General features: G+C 38.8%; 1 protein-coding gene across 1 annotated transcript in view; it reads right to left on the bottom strand.

Annotated features, from left to right (window-relative positions):
• LOC137295924 (phospholipid-transporting ATPase ABCA3-like) overlaps positions 1 to 20,706 on the bottom strand; it is a 55,912-nt gene extending 35,206 nt beyond the window's left edge. Inside the window, exon 1 of the mRNA XM_067827502.1 lies at positions 20,652 to 20,706. The gene's annotated coding sequence lies outside the window, so the exon portion shown is untranslated. The remainder of the gene's footprint in view (positions 1 to 20,651) is intronic.
• Positions 20,707 to 24,993: the final 4,287 nt, after the last annotated feature.

Raw genomic sequence — 24,993 nt, forward strand, 5'->3', positions numbered from 1 at the left:
TTTAGTAATGTGCTGTACGTTGGGAACGGGATAGTGTTCTGTAAGCTATTAATACGGCTTGAGGATGAATTACGACATAAGACACTTATGATAAAGCCCCGCAATTCAATCAGTGCAGGTGCACCGAGTCGAGTGAGTGAGTGAGTATAGTTTTATTCAGCTGTTAGCAATATTCCAGGAAAATCATGGCAGGGGACGCCAGAAATGGGTTTAACACATTGTACCCACGTGGGGAATCCAACTCGGGTCTTCGGAGTGACGAGAGAACGCTTTAAGGCTACCCTGCCGCCCCCAAGTCAAGGGAAGATCAACAGGAAAGTAATACACAAGGACTTACTGTAGCAGTTTCACGGTTTCACAGTGGTAGCTTACGCAGATATCACCCGTAGTTACACACGGATAGCCTACTCAGACATGCATTACTTACTCCTATTCTAATGTGCAGAATGTGGGATATGTTTGGGGTTTGCCCTTAACCCTGAAAAGGGCGCAGGCCCTAAGGACCTAGAACAATGAAAGGTTATAGATCCGCATCAGAATGTGTTGGCCTTATATTTTATTACGTATATAATACGTTCAGTTATAGGGGATGGAAAAGCTGGACCTGCAGAAATCAACAGCTCTGGGTACGAGTGCTTTTCAGTCGGGTTCGGCCTAAGGACTAACGTTCAATTCAAACGCTGGTTGTGTTGCATGATAATTAATTGTCACTTTTATTAAATCCATTGCACTGAATATGCACATGGATGCTTTTCTAATAATACTTTCAACAACGATACCTGTTACTATGGGGTTTAGCAAAGAATATTCCGTGTGTAGGTTTTCCAATATCATTATACATTCCACGTACGGGTGTGAACAATTTTTATACAAACAGTTGTATTAACGTGCCTGAATGCCCGTCGGTTTCAACGGCGAGATAGAACGAAATCGTGAAAGGGCTGTCCTAAACTATCGTCTGCGTTTATCAGACAGTTTAACGGTAAAGCTAGGATCATCAGTTAGATAGCAGTATTGCGGAGGTGGATGACGAAGCACGCCACGTACATGTCTTTCGGAACAGATCACAACGGTTTGAAAACGTGCCAGGAAAATCTGCATTTTGCAGTTACCAAAAAGTGTCATATACAGATTTGATTGACCATCATATAACAGCATTGTCTGTATTATTTGACGAGAATACTCCATCGGGCTTGGATAACTTAAATACATAGGAAATATGCCATATTCGCTATAATTACATTATAGTTCGTCACAGGTGTTACCCCAAAAGCATTTAACCGGCATAAACATGATGGATAAGAATATATGGATTAACAATGACGGGAACACATAAGCCCCAGAATGCAAAGATGTTTTGGACGCACATTTTCATAAGTTCCTATACTCAAATGTGCGTTCTCTCGGCCTGGGCCTATCTACGACTATAACACAACGCTCATCCGATGAGTGAGTGAGTGGATTTAGTTTTACGTCGCACTCAGCATTCAGCAATATTCCACCTACATGGCTGCGTTGTGTTAACAATCGTGTCTGGTGATCAACAGCATGAGCAGGGAACTGATGACATGTCAGCCAAGTAGGCGTGCGTGGCCACCCGATACCGTTAGTCTTACGATAAGCATGGGTTGCTGAAGTCCCAATATTCTAACTCGGACCTTCACAGGTTCTATCCGATGATGCCGATTAAGTACAAATACTTAGGAGGATAGAAAAGCTGACGTTGTCAAATGTTTTCCGGAACTTCGTTATGCATACTGTCACAGTCAGTTTGGGAACCGATGACATGTGTCAACCAAGTCAGCGAGCCTAATCGTTAGTCGCCTCTTACGACAAGCATAGTCGCCTTTCATGGCAAACATGAGTTGCTGAAGGCATATTCTACCCCGAACCTACACGGGTCCTTACCGAAAAAGCACAGTGAGACGATCTTATCTTAAGGAAAACTGAAAACGAATAAAATTATACTGCCTGATAACTGAACGACATATATAACAATACATGAAACATATTTGCTTATCCATATATACTTATACCTAATGATGATGATGAGGAGGAGGAAAACTGATTTTCCTTTAACATCAGATTAGAACTGAGAGACGACTGATGCTAGAGATAAGGGGACATAACTCCGTTATGCGTATCACTATGTCACTGAGAAAGCTGTAACTTACACTGCCCAGAAACAGTTCAGCACTACCTCATTGAATGTCCAGCTCATGAAAACCCACGCAAGGCTCTTAGAAACATTGTGCTTAATAAAACCAAAACTATTGTTACGCTGAACGCAATACTTGGCGATAATTTAATGTATGGTTGCATACAAAGAGCTGTATTAGACTTCCTCGTCAAAACGGATAAGTACGATGTAATTCAAATGGACAAGAATGTAACTGTTTGTTAAGTGTTGGGCGCATATAGGTCTTTTAAGGCAAAAGGTCGCCCTAAAACCTTACCTACCTACCTACCTCACTATGTCACTGTGCCTGGGGCTGCTTGTTAGAGACTATGATTCGGATATGGTCACTGTTTTCGTGATGTTATGTTGACAGTGAACTAAACTACTTCAAAACAAAAATCCACTTATACGTTTTAGATAATTCTGTAGATAGTGTTTAGATTCTCATACTCTCTAGATCGTTACGATGTTTGTTGACTAATGTTGCACAACCTTTAACCAGCATCAAGTGTGATGAAATTACTAAAACAATTGCTCCATTTCTGTTTATTTGTTATTTGTATTTGGCAACTTCGTAGAAAGATGTATGTTGATTGGTATTTATCTCACCTTATGAGCATGGTGTAGAAACTCTCGGTTTATCATTTAAAATTTGGGATGCCCTTGACAGAATATGAAATGAATGGTTGTACCATTCGAATAATGTCCTGCATAGATACATGATTAGATAGTATTAACAAGTGTCCTAAAGGCGCTACATCACACCACACTATTCTAAAATCATATTTTGTGTTTTTCTCAGTAATGCTACCTATCAGCCCTCGAGGAAGCAAGCATTATAATGAATTGAAAACTATTAAGTATTTAGATTAGAATATCAAATTAAAAGGTTCGAATGAAATTATACAATGTCGCATGAAACCGGAGACTCGCCCGTCCTCCACAGGCGAACCCAATAAAACTGTGCCTTTGAGCCTCTTTGCGAATATCTTACGATCAACTTGTGATTGTTCGACAAACACCGCGTGTGACAGTTGTCGATGTACGGAGCAATTGTTTATATTTCATATCGATGTGAAGTTCTCTGAAAGCTGTTCGCATCGAATTTTCAGATAACAATTTCAGGTAAGTCGAAGGGTTAATAAACCTTTTATGGCACAGTGAGCACACGTGTACTGTTTTAGCCTTTGCCACCGGATTAAAACACGTGTTAACCATTTGAAAGTAAGCAAACTTAGTGTGAGTTTCACCATTGACCATGACAACAGCATGGGATTAATATTTCATGGCATGACCTGTTCGCTAATCATAATGTTTTGTTTATAAACAGAAGACAACATTTTGGTCAACAAGAAATCTTACAGCTGTGTTCAAAGAAGCATCACAGACATGTGCAAAGTTTATGTATAAATACATATTTTTGTTACATCGTCCAGTTAATGTCCACTTAACCCCCTGGATGTCGAGTTTTTGTTCAGGCGCACATTTTCGTAAGGTTTGAAAAGTGAACGTTGTGCGAGATTTGCGCTCGCGTGGTCCTGGATCTGCGTACGGCATGAATGAGTGAGTGAGTGAGTTAAAATTTACCGTCACATCGGCAATATTGCAGCCATATCGTGACGAGAACAATTCACTTTATAAAATGAAAACGTCGGGAAGAGTAAAACCTGCCGACAATGGACAGTAAAACTACTAGACTATCACAGGTATGAACATAAAACTAGCATGTAAAACTAAAACACTGTAATGAGAGAAGACAATACAATATAAAACACGGGCTATAAATCACCAACAGCTGAAGGCAGATCACCATACTAGGGACCATGGGGACTTACAATACTTTCGCTACCTGCATGGATCCCAGCTGGTTTTACACCATCCCCTCAGTCATTGGCGATTGTAAGACAAGTTAGCCAAAATTTAAAATAACAAGAATACTACGATTAAAAACTTGGTATGTGAAAATTTTACTTTGAAAGTTTTGGGACTTACGTACCCTCTCAGGGGGACAATAATTTTACAATACTTTAACCCCCTTTGAAGGCACAGCCACCAACAATCGCAGTTGCTAATTTAGACTACCATTAATAAAACAACTTTATTCTATATACAAAACATATTATTCAAAATTTAGTCAACAATTCTATTTCTTTTAAAAATCCAATTATTAAATGATAACTTACTTTATTAAAAAGATCCTTAATTGATTTAACATTGAAATATTTATCCCTTGTGATGGCAAAATCAGTACAGTCAAGCAAGACATGCTTGACAGTGATTCCTTCATCACAAGGGATGCAAAACGGGGGATCTTCGCCTTTTAACAAATACTCATGAGTGTATCTTGTATGACCAATACGACATCGTCGCATAATGACCTCTTCAAATCTGGACTGACAACCCAAGTAAGTATAACCGATTGTTGGCTTGATTTGGTGTAATTTATTGATACCCACTTGGGTGTCCCACTTCTTTTGCATCAGATCACGGATATACGTTCTAATGCAAGCTTTGTAATCTGAATATGGAAGAAGAAGTGGTGTTACAGATTTGTTGAGTGCCGCCTTTGCAGCAAGGTCAGCCATTGTGTTACCAGAGATTCCAACATGACTTGGTAACCAGCAAATGACGATGTCGTATTGGCCAGTAGCAAGATTATTATACAATTCAACAATATCAGTTAAAAGTGGATGTTGAGAAGATACATTTTTAATAGCCTGAAGGCAAGAAAGAGAGTCTGAATAAATGATATATTGTTTATATTTTGGGTGTTTTTTAATATATTTTAGGGCTGTTAATATGGCATGTGCTTCTGCTGTGAAAATTGAACTGCTGTCTGGTAATCTGGAAGATATTGTTCTGGATCCAATGACAGTGGCACAAGCAACTGCGCCACCATCCTTGGACCCATCTGTAAATAAGGATTTATATGTACTATATTTACTTTTTAATTGATTATATGCTTGTTTATATTGTAATTCATTAGTTTCTGATTTTTTATATTTACTTAATGTAAGGTCAACTTGTGGTCTAACCAGTTGCCAAGGAGGTGAAGAAAACAAGCGAGAAGGGGCTATATTTTCTAGCTCAATGCCAGCAGCTGAGAGAAAAGGTTTCACTCTTAGTCCAAGAGGCGGAACAAGTGAAGGCTTTTTATTGTACATATCCCCATACGGGGGATTGAAGACACAATGATATGCAGGGTTGGACGTATTTGAATACAGTTTAGTAAGATACTGCAAAGATAATTTAATACGGCGTTGATCAAGGGAAGGTTCATCTGCTTCAACGTATAGACTGTCAACAGGGGAAGTTCGGAATGATCCGAGACAAAGTCTTAGCCCTTGATGGTGGATAGAATCAAGTAGTTTGAGGTTGCTTTTACAGGCTCCACCATAAACAATGGAGCCGTAATCCAGTTTAGAACGGACAAGTGACCTGTATAAATGTAGGAGGGTTGATTGGTCTCCTCCCCACGTTGTATTTGAAACGACTTTCAACAAATCAAGCGCCTTCAAGCATTTGGTCTTTAGGTATTTAATATGTGGCAGAAAGGTTAAGTGTGAGTCAAAGATGAGACCAAGGAACTTAGCTTCCTTGACAACTTTGATGGGTGCACCATTTAAAGACAAGTCAGGGTCTTTATGAGGTTTGTATTTTCGGCAAAAGTGAATGCAATTTGTGTTAGATTGAGAAAATTTAAACCCATTCTCAAGGCACCATTTATGAATTTTGTTGAGACAGATTTGTAACTGCCTCTCAATGGTTCGCATGTTTTTGCCAGGACAAGAAATATTAAAGTCATCCACGAAAAGGGAGCCATTGATTGAATCTGTTAAAACATTTGAAAGACTATTTATTTTAATACTCAATAAAGTGACAGACAAAATACTGCCCTGGGGGACACCCTGGTCCTGCTTATAATAATCAGACAGGGTAGAACCCACACGCACTTGAAACTGCCTGTCAGTTAAAAACTCAGCTATAAACTCAGACAAACGGCCCCGCAAACCAAAGTCATGTAAATCTCTCAAAATACCGTACTTCCATGTTGTGTCATAAGCTGTTTCTAAATAAAAAAATATTGACACAGAATGCTCCTTGTTAAGAAGGGCATTTTTAACAAACGACTCCAATCGGACTAAATGGTCAATGGTACTGCGATTTTTTCGAAAACCACATTGAATATTAGTAATTAAATTGTTAGTTTCTAGGTACCAAGTTAATCTGTTATTGACCATGCGCTCCATGGTTTTGCAAACGCAGCTAGTCAAGGAAATGGGTCTATAGTTGGATGGATCTGTAGGATCACGTCCAGGTTTAGGTATGGGCACAACTATAGCATCACGCCAAGAGGAAGGCAATGTACGAGATATCCAAATTTCATCGAAAATATTCAATAGTGTCTCTAAACAGGAGTTAGGTAAGTGTTTCAGGAGCTGATAATGTATGTTATCAGCTCCTGTTGCAGTATCATGAGCTTGTTCAAGGGCAGTCTGAAGTTCATGGATGGAAAAGATTTCGTTATAGTCTTCCCCATTATCAGAATGAAAATTAATCTGTTTCTTTTCCTGCAGTTTTTTGGTATTTTTGAAATTGAGGAACGTAGTTTGATGAAGAAGAATGTTTAGCAAGTGTTTCACCCAGTTTATTTGCGATATCAGATTTATCTGTTAATACCTGATCTTCAGTTTTGAGATGATGTATGCTTGATTTGTTACCCTTACCTTTAATTCTCTGGATCATGTTCCATACTTTAGATATTGGCGTACGTGAGCTGATTTTCGAAACGTAATTTTGCCACGACAGGCGCTTATTGTGCTTGAAGGTACGCCGTGCTTTAGCATTTAAGAGTTTATATTTATTCAAATTATGTACCATTGGGTGGCGACGGAAATAGTGTTCAGCTTTTTTCCGTGCCTTTCGAGCTTGTTTGCAGTCATTATTAAACCACGGTTTACGTATGTGGGGATTGGTAGAGGACTTATGAATACATTCATCGGCAATTTTGTTTAGCTCATCAGAGAATAATTGTACAGAATCAGGAGCACCAATGAAACGAGCAGGATTCAGTTTGTCAGTACATAGTAATTCAAATAAAGGCCAGTTAGCTTTGCTGAAGTTCCATCGTGATGATGGAGGAATATCAGCCGGAATTGATGGTTTAAGAATGGTTGGAAACTGATCGCTGCCGCACAGGTCACTATGGACAAACCATTCAAATTCATTTAACAGATCTGTATCAGTGAGGGACAAGTCAAGAGATGAATATGTGCCTGTACCAGGATGCAAAGATGTTTTCGAAGTATCATTAAATATACACAGATCGTTGTTTGAAAGAAAATCTTCCAGTATCCCTCCAGTTTGGTTTGTGTCAGAACTGCCCCAAAGTGGATTATGACCGTTTAAGTCACCCATAATGATACATGGCTTCGACAGTTGGTCATAGAGCGCCTGAAGATCAGTTTGGTGAAGATGAGTAGATGGTGGTATATATAGGGAGCATAATGTAAAAACAATGCTCAAAGTCAATCTGACAGCAACGGCCTGAAGTGTTGTATTAAGAGGAACAGGGCTGTGAATGACACCCTGTCTCACCAAACTGGAAGATCCTCAAGTAGCTCTAAATCCTGGAGGAGAAAAGAAGTTATATGAAGCATACTGTCGTATATCAAATTGATCTGTTGCTTTCAAATAAGTTTCTTGTAAACAAAATGCCGATGGTTTGAAATCCTGTATTAGTAGTTGCAAATCATTAAAATTATTCTTCAGTCCTCTACAATTCCACTGAACAATGGTGTCTAAACTACTCATGGAGGCTCAATCGGAGTTCGTGAGTTGGTGTGGGATCTACTCCCACAGACTGGGGGAGATGGGGTGACCTCCATCTCCAAAGGATCAAATTGATTTTGAACATGTATGGGGGACGACTGAGAGGAAGGCACCTCCAAGTCTTGGATGGTTCTGGTTCTTCTCGATTGCTTCTTTTCCTTTTGCACATTTTTAGATGATTTATGTTGTATTTTCGATGAATCTGTGGTACATTCTGTTACAGACAAAGGATCAGCTGAAGGAGTCGATGTGATAGTATCTGTCTGAGAGGCCGATGTTGAAGTATTGGATTCGACCATGTGAGAGGTCTCATCTGTTTCACCTATTGTAAGTTGTTTGTGTACCCATGATATTGACGTTTGGCATGACGTAGATCTCATGGGAGGTTTAGAAGTAGTGGCACGTGATGAAACTGCATTAGAATATGACACTGATGAAGTGGTTGAAATGGCTACCAATTTTCTAGCTTCAGCATATGAAATATTGCTGGTGTATTTGATATTTTGGATTTTACTTTCAAGTTCATAAGAAGGGCAAGATTTGGATGAAGCCAAGTGATCACCATTGCAGTTGGCACACTTGATGACATTTGTGCACTCAGAGAGTTCATGTGCATCACCACAACGAGAACATATCGTCTTGTTACGACAGAACTTGGCCCCATGACCAAACTTTTGGCATTTAAAGCATCGGAGTGGAGATGGTACATAAACCTCAACTCCGATATTAAAGTATCCAGCTTTAACGTATTTTGGAAGGGAAGAAAGTGAAAACGTAAACAGATAAGTGTTCAGCTTCATGATTGTGCCATCATCTTTCTTTTTAGTAAAACGCTTTACTCCGGTTACTCCCTGGCTTTTCAGTTCATTAACAATGTCATCCTCATTCATGTCACAAAGGCAACGTGCCCTGTCTCTGACTATACCTCTACAGGAATTCAGGGTTCTGTGCACTGAGACAACAACAGGTGTATTCACAAACTGTTTTAGTTTCAACAGATTGTCCGATTGTTGTCTCCGTGCACATTCCACTAGAAGCGAACCATTTCGGAGACGTGTAACGTCCTTCACTTCTCCACAGACACCTTGAATGCCTTTAGATATTGCAAAGGGGTTAAGTTTCAACGGAATATCGTTTGGAGATGAGATAACTATGAACCTCGGCCACGTGTCAACAATATCAGAAGATCCTTCATCAGACGATGTAGACTCCACATATCTACGTTTATGTTTGGATGAACCAGAAGGAATAGAAAGTGCCATGGTGTAGGAAAAGCGTTCGACATCCCTGCTCCCCACCCACCATGGAGTGTCAACGAGGACGGTGAAACAGCGGAAACCAGTCTGTGCCACCAGGGCTACAGGGATGTTATACTCCAGCTAATAAAAACTTGAAAAGCTATGGAATCAAACAGAAGAATGCCAGGCTGGTTCGCCCTTGACACCTTTCTGGAGAAACACAGAATTCAGAGGTCTTTATTGCCAGATTGGCCCATGAGCCACCGCCTTCTGGCATAGGACTCTAGGCAACTTGAAGAGAACAGGTTATGGATGATATTCAGTCACATCATTCAAAATAATTTTCACAATTGTCAATGTCAAGATGAATGTGTCCATGCTCAGTGCACGACGTGACCAGCCGATTGATAGAATCGGGCCGATTCTACCACCCGTCTAGGTGAAGTAAGGGCCAAAGTGGTGTGTTGAGCAAAAGGAACACGTCCCAGGCTCCCAGTGCCCTCAACCACCAGACTACCGTCCTCCACCGACACGGGACGCAACCCACGGCAAACAGCAATGGGGTGCTGTGGACACATTCTGCCCCGGGTCCACACGGGAGAAGAGCGCTTAGCGTGACCCAGCACCCACCACGAGGAGGTGGCTCTTCACGGGTGCCGCGTACGGCATGAAATTGCACTGACATGTAGAATATTTAATTTCCTATCCGTTGGTATAAATATAATTGCGGCTACCTCATTGGTTTGAGAAACAGACACTGCTAAAAGTTGTCCAAAACTTTTGTGTGCGTTCAAAAACAGTAAATTTCTCAGTTTTTTATCGTGCACCAATAAAGGCACTCTGCTACGATTTTTTTAATTTGGCATCTTTACGGAAAATGTGAGCGAAGAAAATACAGCTTGATATCTTAACGACATAAGTGTATATGAAATGGATGTATGTGCTAATGCATAACGTCATACTCACAAAATCAAAAATGACCCGCAATAAATGTCAAAAATCGATTTTCTTCTATGACGTCAAACGTCGACAGAGAGGGCATGCATGTATAAAGATAAGGGGGTATAACTCAGCTGTGGTTTACATTAGGTCAATGAAACTCAGTTCACATGGAGAGAATTTGCTGTGGATACCGACACTATATTTTCGTGATGTTTTGTTAACAGTGAACCAAACTATTCCAATACAAATTTCCCCAATGTGAGAGGATACATTTTGGTAGTTTCACAATTTGTAAGAAAAGATGCAAGTGTACTACATCAAAAAGCAGGTAATAGAGATTTGGATGTCCCTATCCGATACATATTTTAGTTCTTAGATTCCCATATTCTCCTGTTTGTGTATATGCATTTTTATTAATTTTCCATCATTATTAACGGAGTAACAGCCACATTTTCAAACGTAATGAAATAACTGAAAATAATGCGACATATTAGTTGACGTCACGGCATGTTTTGTGCATTTTGTGACGTCGGAAAAAGACTACTCTGGTTGCTGATTAGTATATATCTAACCTAATTTCCACTCAATGTATAAAAGATCTCGGCTTCTGTGTCAGAATTCAACACTTTTTAGCCAAAATATAAAATGAATGGTTTTATCACTGAAATAGTGTCCTGAATATATCAACAATTAGACGGTTTTACTACATATCTTATTGTGAGCAACACGCACACCTGCCTAGCATCAATTTAGCGTAAATGAAAATTTCACAACACCTGAATATTAATTGAATATTAATTTAGGAAATAGACTTTTCTTCTTATGATTATGAAATCAATTCCCTTCATAAGTATGCAATGAAAGGTACAAAGACATCGCTTTTTCAGTAAAGAATTATTAGAAAATGGACGCAAGGCTTGTCCAAATTAAGACATGACCTGATTTATATATTTTTAACAATTTTCGTATAAATATTGTTTGAGTTAGACATTCTGCCATCAGATATATTTTAATCGCCTTTGAATTGACTTTATTATCGAAAAACAATGACAATGAATCATGAAACGTTTTGACAAACTCGCACCCATGCTCAATTAATATTCATAATTGTTTTGTCTATAAAAACGACACAAACCAATACAATGAACAAGACAATTCCTTTAAATTTCATAAAATGTACAAATCATTTTCATTAATATTATCCGTTTTACTTATAAGTTGGAATTAAATCGCTGTTTATTAACCTGTTCATATGAAACTTCAATATTTGTCCCAAAGTATTGAATATCACGGGAACTAAATCACATGTTTCAGTGATGGCTACGTGTGATCTTCCAACACTTGTGTAGAGGCTTAAAATGTGGTATAGTACACTTACTGAGTCAATGTCCCATGTAAATATTATTCAAACAATCAAAAGCTTTCAAAGAATAAAATCGGATACCTTATATCCACACATGATATGGTGTTGAACATGGATATTTGTAGATACTGAAATCAATTTCATGAAAAAATATCTGAACGATGCGCAAAATATACATCACAATACTAAAAGTGCAATCGGAATGGTATGGGCATTGTGTTTACTCTTGTTCAACCGACCTTCACCTCAAAGAAATTGCCTAATATGTGCAACAATGTTGACGTGTGACATCACTACCGATGACCGATTTCTTTCAAAATGGCGGCTTCACTGAGAAGGGTACACAGGATTTTGCGAGGACTTTTTGCTTGATTCAGGGATCTTTTGTATATAAATGTGAGATGTAAGTAATCAGAATTATTCTGACTATCTGTGTATTGTTATATGGTCTTATCGTTTACATTGTAAATGACGGAAGAAGCCAGAAATGCCGATAAGTACCGTTGTCGTTCTGCGTGATTTTGAGTCAGTCATGGCGTCACGCTGCACTAAACGTTTGACAGTTTCTTATAAATTACCAAATTATTTCATTGTATCTATTTTCAATTTGCTATTTTTTGCCACGATACTCTTCCCCTGAATATACTAAGCGTATTGAGCCATTGTAAGCAATGATTAGAGGGCTGGATGTTGGAAAATTTCCGAAAATGCTACGCAGTGTAAAATTGGAATTTTTCTTTGTTTACATTTCAGTCAAGCGCTGTCTTTCGAGCACAGCGTTCGTTTTCATATAAAGTATATTTCGTTTCGTTGTGTCTAGACAGTTGGTATTGGTGACAAAGACCATTTGTAATTTGATTCTAACATGCTTGGTGAATTCAATTATGCATTTGTCGCAGCTAGCTATGAATTATACATGATGTAATAGGCTTCTCAATATCGGCCTTCTCGAAACGTGATTTTGTAAACACTATCCAATATGGCGGAAAGCGCACTTCGGCGTTCGTGTAAGTGTATTTTCGAAAACATCCCAACCGATTCTGGGTACATCGGTGACGTTTCAGAATTATCATTCTTGGTTACACGAAAACTTGATATCAGTGATCACTGATATGCTATTTTTGAAATTCATTACTCCCAGTAATTATCCGATTTTCACATTTCAAAACATACTGCAAATAACGCTGTGAATCTCGATTTTGTACAGTTTGAAAAATGGCGACATTTACGATGAAGCCTATTGTGAAAGGCGATTTTAAGCACTTTAGCTTGGTAATAGTGGATGGTATCAAGAAACTGGGAATTTTCCGCAGAATTGAAAACTGTGAAGTATTTATATATGCGTGGTATATTTAGAATTTTATTGGACTTCTAAGTGAGGTATGTAGAGGAAGGACGTATGTGTCCCTGTGGCATCCAGGGGGTTAAGCAACGAATATCAGGATACGTTGTCACAAAGTATGTTACATAAAAATTCAGCAAAAGTTGCCACCCTTGGATGGCGTTCCGTTGCTAAATTAATCGTCGTTAACTCACTTGAATCCAGATATTCGATTTGACATTGCGTTTTAATATGCCCAGTGTTTGTCAAATTATCAGTTTGCAGTGCTAACTGGCATTGCTCTATAGTACGAGCCACTGCAGTAAGTTGACGTTACTGTCTGTGTGTCTTCGTTTTGCCTTCCCATGCATACAGCTATTTGAGCCGCATTCTCACACAGCTGGTCAATTATCGAATCAAAATAGACAGAAAGTATTAATGTACACTTGCAACACCTGCACTGTGTCAAGAAATGAAGCGACATTCTACTTACCTGATGTGACGGTGATCGAACGTCAACGTAGCATTGCGTAAACATTTCCTACACCTGAGATACTGCTCGTCGACAACTTGTTCACATACTATAACAAGAACATAATAAAGCTGGGATGATGTTATCAAATATTGTATATTTGCTAAACGGGGTGATTAAAATCGTCCCACCCCTGTCGATTAATAAATACTGACAGGTACTTGATGTACACAAAGTGTAATGCTTTAATCCGGCGTTTACGACTTCCGCCAAAGATGGCGCAAGGTCACGTGACTGTTTTGTCACTTCTGAAAGTCATACAAACTGAGCGAAGTGTCGTACAATCCTAAGCAGTATAAAGAGCTCTTCAGTTGTATACGGAAGCTTGGTGAATCAAACATCCGGGTGTGCATCTTCGTGTCAAGTGATTTATGTAATTTTCGTCATTGTTTATTCAGATACATTTAGCTGGACTGATTCAGCTGGATATTCTTGTCCATCTTTTTCAGTGGCACCAGCTGTTGCTGAGCGCGGGATGTTTTAACCTTCTTACTTCTGTCAGGCAAAATGTTAGTTTTTGTTTCCCCTACTGTTTTATTTACATGTTCCTGGTACGTACACCAATGATCTACGTCCGCTTTTTTTTTGTTTATATTTTTCAAAACTTCGAGAACATTTTGAGCGTAGGAACAAAGTTCCTGTAAATAATTTAGAAATATTCTAAAGAGATAGTTCAAACTATGAACAGTACAAAGAGCTCAGAGGTGTAAAACTGAGAGTTACAAGTCAAAGAAGTATGTGACTTTTTGGGGTGAAAGAGCAAGAGCTGGTGTAATCCAGCAAACAACAGCAAAATCAGTTATCGATTATTGATAATTATCGATGATTATGCCGTTGATCAGTGGATTGTATGGTCGATTATTTACAGACCGCCGATATACTGTACCGATAGCGAGTATTACTGTGAGCGGCATTAACAACAAACAATCGTTTTTAAGTTAAATGTGTGTCACTGAGTTCATTAATATGAAATGTGAAATTGGAAGTAATGGCATTTTTGTAAAATGACAGCTGTTACACGTGTTTGTACCATTACGTTCTCGAGTCAGTGAGGAAGTCTCATTTACACGCTACATTATTGGTTTGATTAAATTTAAATACGACTACTATCAACATATGAGGGAAATTGCAAAAGATCGATACAGTATATTGATGAACCCGTAAAAGATTTCTTGATTTTTTTCAACGTTTTCAAAATTTACCGAAAATACCATTCCCATTGTGATTGGTATCAACACGTGCAAGGAATTGCTCAAAATTGATACAGATTGAACCCTACACAAGATTTTCTGACTTTGTCTACTATTTTCAGTAAAATACCATTCCCATTGCTTTCTGCAATCTGATTGTTACGGTGAATTAATAACTGTTTGTCAATTGCTTGGCTGTAATGGATTTGCGAATATGTCCTGCAGAGGAAGCCCAGGAAAATTGATTACATGCTTTGTTACCTACACACAAGTAAGTTACGATGAGCTTAACACGTCTGTCTTCTTTAACTTTCTTATAGCGAGTGTGTGAATTTAGCCATGCTGTTTTAGCAATATTTCAGCATAAAGAGCAAATGGGACTTCGACTTCGACTAGGCGAGTGTGGTTCATGGGCACTTGGATGGAAGTCAGTTGTCCTTTCCCTAGTTTGTCAAAATATTTGGTGACTGGTGAAGCAACTGGCCAGCAAAATCTGTCCGGGTAATTATTGTTTGTTACGCGCAAAACGTCGGAAATTCGATTCGATTCGAGTCTTTTTTCAGTGAAGACTTGGGCTATATGCCCCTCGTTATCATGAATTCGTGAATTTCAGTCTTTTGACTAAGTGACTGATTGTTTAAGTCATTTGACCAAATACCTAACTGGTTTGACAGATTGGGTGTAACACACAGACAGACACACACACACACATATATATACATACACATAAACACACACAGAGACACAAACACACACACAGATATATATATATATATATATATATATATATATATGGACAACTTAATATTATTTGGATGGATCATAAGTTGGTGGCTTCATGCAAAAAATAAAGTTTCTTATTGTCTTATTGTGACTAGTATTCGTTTATTATGCATTTTTTGTTATAATTGCGGCAAGGGGCTTCACAAGTCTTTCATTACGTGAGACACATATAGATTGAGCTTTTGAAGACATTTCTAAAACTAGACAATTAATAAGGGAGATATCCTGCCATAAGGTTTATCTGGTATCTGAATAAAAGTGTACCCCATCTTCAACAGAACTACGAATTGTTGCAACACATGTACAAATCCTATTTTCTAAAATCGTTTTCGGGCTGGTATGCTTGCCTAGTTCTTTCTCAAGCGGCAGAATGCCACAACGACGCTTAGTCCGTGCATTACGTTGGGGTCTTGCTAACAGTTAAGTGACGCACTGCTCTGGCTACAACAGTTACTTATATAACCGATAAGTACGTAGTTTACTTGTGTGTAGTTAACCACGGTCGTTATACAGGTCGTCATACCAGTGCTGACTATCGAGAGACTTATTCCAGGCTTCGACATGACAAAATCTGATCTTGAGATATCATTGTGATCGAATGGTAAATCCAGATTATCAATCAATTTAGAAACAGAACATTCTAGACAGAATTGATACCACCGTTTTGATACCCTATATTGCAGCACCATATTATAGGATGAGCTGAACTAAGTTTCTGAATAGGGTGTTATAAACATCATAAGGAAAGCCTCTTAAAGCTTTAAATTTACAAATAATAGCACCAAACGCACGACTTGTACATTTAGCAAATTCCGTTGCAATAAAATTTAAATCCAAAAATTCCTACAGCCAGACGCTGAGATATTCATAAGTATGTGAATATTTTATATGACGCCAACGTGTGCACTAACTGTCAACACAGTCTCGCATATGTTATAATGATGGCTCGTCGGGGGCAGTCAGTACAATATCATCAGCACAAAGAACCAGATATAACATACTACATCTATGTCTATGCGGATATGAAACAACGTAGACAATCAATGTCTCTGGCAATATCACTGATATAAATGGAAAACAATATCGGAGACATCGGGCAGCCCTGTCAAACGCTGGAGTTGACACCGAAGTTGTCTGTAAAACCCTTATTAACACGAACTCTCCTGCGTCCCCACGCCTCATTTACTGCTGGCATCGTCTATCCTGATTGTTTATATAAACAAATGTTATCTTAGATTTAAAGCGTTGTATATTTCACGCAGGTATTCACGTGCATTGTCACGTGATGTCATAGTGACCAATCAGGAGCGACTCAGCAACTACACCGTACAGTCAGAATATTTGAATAAGTTGGTGAAATTTTCTCAAAGCCGAGATATTTATTTAGGTTATCATTTAACACAATGAGCGCGTATTAACTAGATGTATTCGATTAAGAAACGTATAATTGCGGGGTTCATGTCCTCCTGAAAATACGCCTAGTGCACGCCAATGTAAACAAGTAATCGACCAGCCTCCACAATAGGCAATGCAGTAGACAATACTCAACGGTTCATCCTCATTGTGACTATTCCTAGTCTGCCTTTGTGTCCAATATACAACCTGCTCCAACCTGTAGAGTTTTTTTTCCTTCGAAAAATACTAGCTCTCCCTTTCATCACGTTTACTGTCCCTCCTACACTTATAAACAATCATAGCTGTACCAGGTTCACACAACATTTGAATGTTGTTGGCAAGTGTAATCAGTATAGCAGTAATAATGTCGTATATCAATACATGTATAAATTATGGCAGAATATTAAAATGTATATGGCAAAAGTATGTAATTGTGTTTAATATCTTTGTAAAATTATGGAGTTATAAGTGCCATATCTTAGTATTTAACAAAAGCAGGAAATGTTCCTGATAAAGCTATGGCGCTGTGCACAGATTTCAAGATGTCCACGTTCGTTTTTAAGTTTGAGCTGGAATGACTGTAAAGAACAGATTTTAAATCAAAACGCTGCAACAAAGTAATACAAATGGTTTAATCTGATAATTTATTTGGTAAGAGATATGATAAATAAGGAGGCACTAGATTGTTATCTGTTTCATAGAACATACGCAGCTCTTGAGAATGTCTCCTTTTATCCAAAGAGGTAAGATTGGTTTTATCTTATAATCTATCGTGACTGGTGCCACGGACAACTCCACATACAGTTCTGACTGCATCGTGGTGTAACTTTTAAAGGATGAGTTTTTGTTCGTTTCCACAATTGTCCCCAATATGGCTAGAGTGTTTTGAAGTTCTTAAAATTGGCAGGAACGTAAAAGATGTCTACACAAATGTCATGGTTTACGGCGAATTAAGCAGAGCCCGACGGCGCTTAGAAGTAGCTGAAAGTTTGATCTCATATTGGTCTAAATTATCATGTCCACAACCAAACAATGAAATTGCCTTATTTCTGGTTATACCATGAATATTCATGGTCAATCACATCCTTGGTTGATAAATGTACACGTGAGAGTTAAAATATTTATAGTTTTATTCAGAGGAGATGGACATGTACAGTCTTTGCTTGAGTTGTAATTGAATTAAAGAGTAGACAAACTGGGAGTACTCAGCTGTGCAGGTCTAGTACATTATTGAGTATCGGGGTGCTCCATTATATGTTTATGTTCCCAAGTAGCCATACTGGGAGAAGCCATACTGGGAGTAGTCATAATGGGAAGATGGGTCGTAAATCGACGTCGTTTGAAACCACATTTTCGGACATTGCATCGCGCTGTTTGAGAAAACTAAATGCCAAAGGCAAGGGTCCCCTTTTATAATAAAACATAACCAAATGTACTGAAGAAAAATGCATTTGGTTTGGAAGGATGGATGACTTCCATCGTATTTACAATAGTTTGACAGCTTAAGAAAACAAACTTATTAAATTTACAGAGGGATGATTCACACGGGGATGATGTCAGTTTCACCATTTAAATCACAGACTCTGAAATTCGTTATCGAGTTCAATGTACACTCCAGGATGCTCTTGTGGTCAGTATCGTGTGTGTCCTCCGTAATTCCTTAACGACTTCAATACACTCCTGGGTGCTCTTGTGGTCGGTATCTTGTGTGTCCTCCGTAACTCGTTGTCGAGTTCAACGTCCACTGTAACTTGTGTGTTCTACTCGAGAGTTAATGCTCACATAAGGATGATGTCTTACTGATATCAAGAGGCGTCTGATGACGTCATTGGGAATGTACTGCCATTCATGTGATAACGATCTTCGGGATTCGGACCTTTGGTCTGCCAGTTTGGTCTGCCGGAGACGGGTATGATTTCTGACGGACAGTCTAAATTTACAGCCTATCAGTCTGATTTTCTGGTAAAAAATTAAGATTTCTATAAGTTGGATTTCTCTTAAAATGACCGTGATGTAACAAACCTGAGACTCACATCTCCAGAGTCTGACTCTCTTCATTCTTTAGGTCTCTCTCTCTCTCTCTCTCTCACTGCTGATTAGAAGCGTAAATGATCTGCATTCAACAAAATGTTGAACTATTAGTTTCTTTGTTTATGCCTATTTCGGGTGTACCCAGCACTGATACTGCTGGAATATTGATAAAAGCGACTTAAAACATCACTCACTCAGTCTTCGGTTATACAAAACAAACAAAGAAAAACGTGTGATGAATCGAGACGGTTGCTGAAATATAAAGCCAATTCTACAGTTTGCATATACGAAGGGTCCTATTTCACTCGAAATTTCCATCGACACTCAGTAGAGGGTTAAATGACTGTTGTTGCACGCCACGGAAAGCAATGTTTCCAAGCAAAAAGCGGGATCGTCAAGCATATATTTCAAGCATGTTACATGGGTGTTTGACGAGCATCTAGTCCTTGAAATGAACATTTAATACTGTAACAGAAAAAAATGAATTCATATTATGAAATAGAACCCAGTGACCCTGTTCTTTTTCTAGGGGTGGTGGGTTAGAGTAGTGGTTAATTTGTTCATCAATCGGGTTCGATTCCCCATTTCTGTTGTACCCCCTCCGTGGTATTGCTTTATTATCTACTACCAACAGCTTCTTAAAATCTAACTAAAATTGATCCACTTCATTTTCTGGTAATCTACACTTGACTAAATTACGCTCACACACTCACTCACTCACTCATATATAAAACCCAGTTTCGCCCCAATGACTGGCCTGTTTCAACTAACTGATAGCATTAACGCATACGAAATTGCGTTAACAACAGCTTTCTGCAGACGCTGACTAATCTAAATTTGAAGGCAATGTGGCTTTCTCGATCATATCATGAGATGCAAGCATGCCTTCCTAAATTAGGCCAGGATGTCCTGTACGTTCTACACAACACTTTAGCCAGGACATGCAGTGAGAGGCAATGTCATGCCTTGCTTCATACTGTCCGACTGCGACATCAAGCTGGATCGTCACAAGCACACTTTGCTTTTAAATAATAACGACGCAGGTTTTGCTATGACGTTCCATCTACAAATTAGCGGAGGAAGTAAAATGACTGAATGTCCTTTTCTTCGGGAATGATGTATATTCATCCGAAATACATTTCCTTCCGGGTGACCGTTCTGCTGGCGATGCATACATGTATCGTATGACATTTGACAATGATAAATATAAGGTGTAAAACTTAACGTTTAACTACTGACATAAGGTAACGTTGCTTTTGGCACTGTCCACATGAAGTACAGCCATTTGAACACAAGCATATTTATACTGAATGAAGGAATAGGTGAGCTGTCAGAATGCGGATCACTTAACTATGAACTGCATTCGGTGGACAAAGCCGAAGTCGGAAATATGACGCTGACGACTGGGCATCCGTCTCCATCCCATTTCTATTTCACGCGACCACCACAACAAATCTTCCAGCCGAGGGGCCTTATGGTTATAGCGTCGTTCATCATGCTAAAGCACCATGGTCAATTCCCTACATGGTACAAAGCTGTGAACATTGCCAAAAGGGGCGTAAAACTATACTCTCTGACTCACATTCTTCCATCCCGGTTGTTTTCAGTTGTTCTGTTTTAAGCATAGAATGTAGTTTTTATCAGAACATCTGCCTTGTCGAGGTCATTCAAGTCGACAAAGGATACTAAAATCTGGGCCTTTCTACATATCGCAATTCAGTTCCTATCGCGGATCGAAAAATAGTCGGTTACAGTTACGAATTAGAGTATCATACACATCTCACACTGAGTGAGGCAAGGGTCGCCTGGGCAGGTCTTGCTTAACGTATAAGCATAGTTACATACCTAGTCCGTGTACAATAGAACCTCTTGCTCTTTAGCCCTCAGTGATAGACATGAACTGTCTCTCTTGTTTCATTGTTTGAATGATGCTTTATGTTCGGTTGCAACGTGCTGACATTGTTTCGAAAAGGACATTAGTGTTTTATAATGCTGACGTGAAATGGAAGTGAAATGACGAGGACTTCATATAAATGACGCTGAAGTCAAATAATGTTGAAGTGAAATGAAGCAGACATCAAATAATGCAGAAGTGAAATGACGCAGATGTCAAATAATGCAGAAGTAAAATGACGCAGACGTCAAATAATGCAGAAGTAAAATGACGCAGATGTCAAATAATGCAGATATCAAAGAGTGCAGACATCAATCATCAAATACTAGACTAAGTAACGCAAATGACAAACATTGCAGAAGTGAAATGACACAGACGTCAAATAATGCAGAATTGAAATGACGCAGACGTCAAACATCCAATACTAGACTAAGCAATGAAAATGACAAATATTGCAGAATTGAAATGACGCAGACGTCAAATAACGGAGAAGTGAAATGACGCAGGCGTCAAATAATGCAGATCTCAAGAGAGTGACGAGTGTTGCGTAAGGTTTATTTTGCCCACGTTAGAATAACACGTCTTCCAATTGTTACTGTACGACTAGCGTTATTTGACTACTCTTTATTCCCTTATTTACAAAGTTGGCAGAATCCAGCAATTTTGTGGAAACATAGTCTCCATGCTTCAGCCGTGACACTAAATTCACTTACATTAATACGGTGTAAAACCTCGCTCTGTCTTAAATCATTACTTGTATTGACTGGAGTGTTCCAGATATTTCACAACGTGTCGCTAAATGTGGGAGGACATCCCCTAGTAAGACAGTTAATAGTTGTGGGAACCCAAGAGTGGACTAAGGTATGGTGCTGGCAAAACTACATACGGAAGCGACCCGGATTCGTATTCAGATTTGTTTTTGAAAAAAAACCCCACAATATCACAACATCTCTCTCTCGTGGAATATGTTGGCAAGTGCCCAGCGACTGACAATGCTGTATGCACGCATCCTGTTTGTAAATCTACTTCCTTGTATCCGTGTGTGTGTGTTGGACGGAGACATGGCGACGACTAATGCACCGTGCATACAGTTTCGGTTGCTGGCCTGTTTCCTTCAGGTTTATTTTTCTCAACACGGTAAGTTATTTACAGGATATTAAACGACCTTCCCCTTTCATATCAAGTTTATGTCCCGAGTGAAATAATTTTGGTTCGTCACGAGCTTTAGCGAATGAAAGGAGAACGAGTTTTGTATTCTATTTATTATCCATGTTCTAAAAAATGAAAATATCATTAAAATAAAGTAATATTTTGCTTTCCTGCATAGAACCTTGTAACGCGGATTAATACGTCATATTGGTGATTAGAATGTCAACCGCCTCACTCCAGGAAAACGTACGCCGCGCAGAGGCAACGTATTTCCTATACGGCTCCTAATCACAAGAAAATATGTCGTAATCAAAATTTAATTCTTTTAGGTTGAAGATTTGTTTTCAAAAGCAATAGTGACATTCATCAAAACACTTGTGTAGTGTACATATTTTGAACTTGACTAAATCCTGCCTGAACGTCGGTCGGCCATCACTGTCGGGCTAGTCGTCACGTTGAGAAGTGTTCACAAAGAAGACGATTATAGGGAGCATTTAATTAGGAGCGGCAAACTCAACAGCAAAGATGAATGTGAATAAAAGTGAACTGTATATCTCAAATAGTTGAGCTTAATGTTCTTCATCGGAGGACGAGTTACTGTAAATAATTCGGCGAGGCTTTGCGCAAGATGCCAGTGACGCCTTCTCATCTCGGCTTGGAATTCCCACTTATCTAGATTCGATGTTTATGTTGAAGACTCCACCGAAAGTTGGGTCTGAAAACACAGACTACAACCTCAATTTCAGGCCTATTGTGTTCAGATTCTGGGAAGTGCTTTTGACCCCTACATAAGAAACCATGGGAGGCAGTCATAGAGATACAAGAGCGCCGCTCGTCTTTTGATGTTGTGTGTTACTTTGCAGTCCTGACAACTACACGCAGAAGGTATTCAATCCCTTGATTATATTCACAACACTTCCAACCAATTGTCCGTCAATTTTGACGAAATCAATAACTTTACGGGCGACGCCATATTTGTTTGCGCTCATGAGAGACCAACTAGACGTATTTGTTTTACTTATTTTTATAGATTGTTTTATTTTTATTACAGAAACTTGAGTTGAATTGAAAATAATGCTAGTAACCACACTAAATGAAATAGATTTTATCTAATTCCATAGATGTGTTTTCGTTTCACGTGCTCTCAGGTGTGAAAACCTTTGAATGAAAATGATGAATGGAATGAGTGATGACAGTACTACCAGTGATGTCAAAGTTCACGTATTAGCCAATCAAATCACTCGAAGGTGTTATGACCATAACACTTTGTAATGAAACACCTTTACGAAGTACCACGTGGGTAATAAGTACATTTATCCCCCTGTCAAATGTCTGTAGGACGATATAACATTTGTGTAATAATCCTTGTCCATTCTCTATTGTATCATGGAATCACAATTCATCTGTGTCCAGCATTGTAGCGTGTATCCGCCGGTCAAACACCATGTCAGTACCACGATATACATGTAACATATTTGTGTAATAGTTTTTCTGTCCATTCTCTATTGTATTATCGACGCCTAGTATATAGTGTGTCGACTGATTTACCGCAGAGAATTGAACATGCAATGCTTTGATGATAAATGATGAATGAAAACGTTCATGAAGGCAAAGGCATAGTTTAGATCGACCTTCCTCAGGTGGTTTCACAAGACAGGACAAACAAGTATACATGAATGACGTGAGCGGACTTCCAGCCCAACCCCAGGGCCTTTCCTGCGAGCGGCATAATCCTGCTGGCGGTCGTCCCTACACAGACAGTCGGAATACCGGACTCCACACTCACATTATAGATGTGAGCATACATATATATACAGTTTTTAACAACAATGGATAGGCAAAGATTCAACAATGGACAGGCAGAGAAACAATAGCACTTCCTTCTACAGTTGCTGTGATGACAGACATCGCAAAGGGGGATGACCAATAAAGGCCATACATCATGTCATATACAGTGATTAATGGGAATGACAAAGAGGAACAGGGAAGCTGACAAGACAGTGTACGCTGCGGTAGTGATAAAGATTAAGAATGCATATTGAATAATAATAAATAATTTTCATATGGCTTGGCTACATGGTTTTTGTTTTTTTAGAAATATTCTGACGATGGCTGTCCTGAAATGATCACTATAACAGAAAATTACGTTGTGCCTAGCACTGTGTGTATAAAGCCACATTGAGATGTTTTTCATGTGATGACCGTGTATATCCGTGTCTATAAACATGAATGTGGCGTGCATTTATGAGGACTGTCCACATTGTTGAACCAAAATATACATCTGAATAATTGAGCACAACTTATCGACGGGTGTATCATTAAGAATACCTGCTTCACGAAGTCATCCACTATAATAATGACAAGGTCATGATACACTGCTGCCTTGCATATACGAATAGGATCACTAGCAAGTAGTCAGCCGCTGTGTTTTTCAGTCGTGATGTTCTCAACTCCATGGGCAATGTACGTCGACAGCCGCGATATCATCTATAGAGACAGGTCATATCACTTGATGCCTCATGATATTTTATCTAACACATGAAACAGGAATGTTTCCATTTGCTTCGAAATACTGAATATTCGTAATACAATTCCATATTTCAGTATCATCCTTACGGGAGTGCCACTGTACAAGCGGATGTGACGTCGACTTCCGGTGCTATGCTTCGTGTCTCAAGGGTTGGTCAGGTCCCACTTGTCAGACACGTAAGTAGAATACTTTCTTTGTATTCAGTACATGGATTTTATGTCGGACTTTCCTCTAATATTGGGCTGACACCCTTCAGTAAACCTTGGGCAGTCCTACAAGTAACACACTCAAGTCAAGTCAAGTCAAGTGAAATTTATTGTATTCAAGGCCTCCGGCCCATATACAAGGAATTACGTACATATACATATTTATAATATATAATGCAATGACAATTATGAAGTTACATGGATAACACATTATTTCTCATGACAACAGCGTGTTTCACAAACAAAGAAAGGTTACGGATGACAGTTTCATTTCTGGAAGTGAGAATGGAAACAAAGGATAATGTTGGGTGTTTTGATAGATAGTTACTTATAGTTATATATTTTCTTCTAAGATTATCATAATATGGACATACAAATATAAAATGGATTTCATCTTCAATAGCCGAA

Source organism: Haliotis asinina, chromosome 9 (assembly GCF_037392515.1).
Source record: "Haliotis asinina isolate JCU_RB_2024 chromosome 9, JCU_Hal_asi_v2, whole genome shotgun sequence".
Classification (NCBI taxonomy): domain Eukaryota; kingdom Metazoa; phylum Mollusca; class Gastropoda; order Lepetellida; family Haliotidae; genus Haliotis; species Haliotis asinina.